A 4685-nucleotide genomic window follows, 5' to 3' on the forward strand; every position below is an offset into this window, starting at 1 on the left:
ACATAAATAATTTAATAAAATTATGTTTTCCCCAGAGGCAAAGGTTGGGAAGGTTTTATTTGAAACACTTTATTTTTTTTTCAGCAAAATTCTCTGTATTTTAATGAAGTAAGACAGTAGTCCTTGAATGGAGGAGAGGACAAAAAGGGAACCCCCAAAATACATGATGTGTTGAGAACCCCAAAGTCCAGTGGAAGTCACATCAGGCACAAATCCCATAGAGGTTCTGAGTGAAATCCCTGCTACAAATTTTAGCCATGAGAGATGAAGGAGTTCCCCCAATTTAGAGGTATCTTCTAAGCCAAAAAATAAAATGATGGAGGGGGACAGGGGCTCAATCTTTAAGAGTTTTCCAATTTTGGAGGAACTGGGAAAGCACATCGGGACCCCCTCATCTAACAGGGTGGGGGATATGAGATCCTGATGCAACTTCGGGACAGAGATAAAACATTGATTCGTTGGTGGGCAGGGCTCCTTGGCATGGTGGGCTAAGATTGGCTCCCTAGTGGCTGGGAGTAAGGTCAGGCTCAAGACAGCCTGTGTTGAGTAGTCAGGAAGGAAACTCATCAGCTTGGGTTTGATAAAAGGACGATTTAGAGGTATTCCCCTCCATCTTGGGGAGCGACCCTTGCAGCAGAAAAATTGTGGCCAGAGTCTGGGGCAAAAGGAGCCACTCCTTTTGCTGGAACATGAGGCAGTCAGACAGCAGGCACCACATGGCTTCGGGCAGTTGCTGGAGATTTTTCTGAGGTCCAGGGATGAAGAGTCACAGCCCACCATAAAGATAATCTGGTCACAGCTGCCAATGTGGCTGTAAGGCAGTGAGCCAGTCGTGAGATTTTAGAGCACAGCCACACTGGCATAGACGTCCGACTGGAAGCTGAAGGGGTTCAGGTCAGCTGCGATCCATAAAACAGAACCCGAAGGCTTCTCCAAGGGCTGGGCCCTGCTTCACTCTGTCTTCACTGTGGCCAGACGAGAGTCACTCATCTTTGTGTTGAAAAATGTTATTAGACTTGAGATCGCCTTGGATGATATTCTTGGCATGGAGGTAGTTCACACCCTGGGCAGTCTGCTGGGCCATGTCAATTAGCTGGACTATATAATATAATATATAATGCAACATAATATAATATCATATAATAAATATAATGTAACATTATATCATATTATATAATATATTGTGATATAATATATGTCAGACATAATATATAATAATGTCATAATATATTGTGATATATCATGTATTATATATACGATATATATCATAATACATTGTGATATCATAATATAATACATGATATATAATCGTATATAATATATGGTATAATACATTGTGATATCATAACATAAAATTTTGTTTTTTTGTATATGTTTTATGAAATAAATTATATATATGACACTGTATCTGACAAAATTTTATTATATTACATGATATTACATAATATATTGTGATATTATAACATATAAAATTTTGTCAGATAATCTTATAAGAAAACTGAGTTAAATTTTGTAACAACATTAACATATAAACTTAATAGAACCTAAGAAAATTATCTGCTCTTGTGTAAATGACCATTTTTTCGATAACTCTGAAGGCCAGCTATGGGTGTGAAAGGGGTCTGCTACTTACTTTATGAGACATTGACCTCCAAATCTTTGCTGTTATTAACCAGTGCCCTTGCAAGATAAGAGAATATTTTACTCTAAGAAAGCATTTTCATAGATACCATAATAGGAATTTTGCTCATGTTAGTTAATAACTTATTATAACTTTTTTGGTTATTAATAGTTTGTCATTAAAATATACTTCTACAGATAACCCATTGCACAGGTGTTTTGATTCATCCTTTAGCCACAGGTCAAATTTTAAAATGTTTATTCGTCAAATTTTATTTATTTTAGATAAAAGAGTCCTTGTATCTACCATGTGCTGTAAGATCTGTACGTTGTTAGAAAGACAAATTCTCAGAGAAAACTCATGTCTATTTTGAAATTCTCAAACCAAGTTCAGGTCTATTTTTTTCAAAATCTAGATTTTACATAATGTTTCTAGGTGTTTCCTTTCAATAAAAATCCAAACTAAAAGAAATAAAAAATGTATAGGTAATTCCCATGCGTATCAATATTGTTAAGTGGGGTGCTTTTATTTTTACGAAAGGGATTGTTTATATGGATGTATTGATGTGTCAAACAGGTACAGTTAAGATTGTACCTTTTTTTCTCAGCGTCTCAATCTGTCACTCAGGGTGGAGTGTAGTGGTGCAATCACAGCTCACTGCAGCCTTGACCTCCCAGGCTCGAGCGATCCTCCCACGTCAGCATCCCAAATAGCTGGGACTACAAGTGTGCACCATCATGCCCAACTAATTTTTAAAAAATGTTTGTAGAGATGATGTCTCACTACGTTGCCCCAGTGAGGTCTTGTTATGTTGCTCAGGCTGGTCTCAAACTCGTGAGCTCTGGCTTCCCAAAGGGATGGAATTACAAATGCAAGCCACTATGCCTGGCCAAGATTGGTCCTTTCAATGAGCTCACATCTTATTTAAAAAAAGGAAAACTAATTAAAAGATAAAGTCTGAGTAACAAATGGGTTCACGTTAATGATTATTAACTTGGGTACTTCTATTCTTAAAAGAAAAATTGTTTATATATGTGTACTGATGTTTAAAAATGTACAGTTAAGAGTAAACCTTTCTTTTTTTTTTTTTTTTTGAGACAGTCTCACTGTCACCCAGGCTTGTGTGTAGCTGCCCAATCACATCTCACTTAAAGCCTCACCCTGCCAGACTCAAGGGATCCTGCTATGTCAGCATCCCAAGTAGCTAGGAATACAGGCATGCACCATCATGCCTCATTTTTTTTTTTTTTGTATTTTTAGTAGCCATGTGGTCTCACTATGTTGCCCAGGCTGCTCTTAAATTCCGACACTCAAGTGAGCCTCCTGTCTTGTCATTCCAAAAGGATGGAATTACACAGGCTTAAGCCATTGTGCTCAGCCAAGATTTTACCTTCAATTAGCACACATCTTATTTCAGAAAAAAATAATAATAAAGTCTGGGAAGAAAATGCATTGAAGTATGGATAAAACAAACTTGGCACAGGTTGTTGAGCCTGGATAACAGTTGTATTATACTGTTTTATTTTGTATATGTTTTAAATTTTCTGTAATAAAACATGTATACAAATACAAAGTTGATCTTCAGTGTTAGCTCTTAAGACCTTAGTGACTTTGAGGAGCAAAAAGAGAGAAAGTGGGGTTGCTTGGAACAGCTCTAGTCTGCAGCTCCCAGCAAGACCAATGCAGAAAGCGGGTGATTTCTGCATTTCCAACTGAGGTATCCAGTTCATCTCATTAGGACTGGTTAGGCAGTGGATGCAGCCCACGGAGGGCGAGCAGAAGCAGGCTGGGGCATCACCTCACCCGGGAAGTGCAAGGAGCCAGGGAACTCCCTCCTCCAGCCAAGGGAAGTGGTGAGACACTGTGCTATCCGGTCCAAATGCTGTGCTTTTCCCACAGTTTTTGCAATCCACAGAGCAGGAGATTCCCTTGTGTGCCTATACAAACAGGGGCCTGGGTTTCAAGCACAAAACTGGGCAGCTGTTTGGGCAGACACCGAGATAGCTGCAGGAATTTTTTCTTCATACTCCAGTAGCACCTGGAACCCCAGCGAGACAGAACTGTTCACTCCCCTGGAAAGAGGACTGAATCCAGGGCGCCAAGTGGTCTCGATAAGCGGGTCCCACTCCCATGGAGGCCACCAAGCTAAGAACCACGGGCTCGAAATTCTCACTGCCAGCACAGCAGTCTGAAGTCAACCTGGGATGATTGAGCTTGGTGAGGGAAGGGGTGTCCACCATTACTGAGGCTTCAGTAGTCAGTTTTTCTCTGACAGTGCTAAAGAGGCTGGAAAGTTTGGACTGAGCAGAACTCAACAGAGTGCAGCAAAGCGGTTGTGGCCGGACTGCCATTGTAGATTCCTCCTCACTGGGCAGGGAATCTCTGAAAGAAAGGCAGCAGCCCCAGTCAGGGGGTTATAGATAAAACTCCCACCTCCCTGGGACAGAGCACTTGGGGGAAGGGGCAGCTGTGGGCACAGCCTCAGTGGACTTAAACATTTCTGCTTGCTGGCTCTGAAGAGAGCAGCAGATCCTGAAAAGGAGGATTCTCCCAGCACAGCGCTCGAGCTCTTAGACTGCCTCCTCAAGTGGGTCCCGGATCCCCATGCCTCCTGACTGGGAGAGACCTCCCAGCAGGAGTCAACAGACACCACATAGAGGAGAGCCCCAGCTGGCATCAGGCCAGTGCCCCCTCTGGGACGAAGCTTCCAGAAGAAGGAGCAGGCAGCAATCTTTGCTGTTCTGCAGCCTCTGCTGGTGACACCCAGGCAAACAGGGTCTGGAGTGGACCTCCAGCAAACTGCAGCAGACCTGCAGAAGAGGGGCCTGACTGTTAGAAGAAAAACTCACAAACAGAAAGCAACAACATCAAAATCAACAAAAAGGACCCCCACGCAAAAACCCAAGCCAAAGGTCATCAGCCTCAAAGATCAAAGGTAACTAAATCCACAAAATGAGGAAAAACCAGTGTAACAGTACTGAAAATTCCAAAAACCAGGATGCCTCTTCTCCTCTAAATGATCACAACTCCTCTCCAGCAAGGGCACAAAACTGAAAGGAGAATG

General features: G+C 41.8%; 1 pseudogene; it reads right to left on the reverse strand.

The window, feature by feature from the left end:
• Positions 1-302: 302 nt before the first annotated feature.
• LOC134810614 (serine/threonine-protein kinase A-Raf-like) lies at positions 303-3972 on the reverse strand (annotated as a pseudogene).
• Between the last annotated feature and the right edge of the window lie 713 nt (positions 3973-4685).

Source organism: Pan troglodytes, chromosome 6 (genome assembly GCF_028858775.2).
Source record: "Pan troglodytes isolate AG18354 chromosome 6, NHGRI_mPanTro3-v2.0_pri, whole genome shotgun sequence".
NCBI classification, from domain to species: Eukaryota; Metazoa; Chordata; class Mammalia; order Primates; family Hominidae; genus Pan; species Pan troglodytes.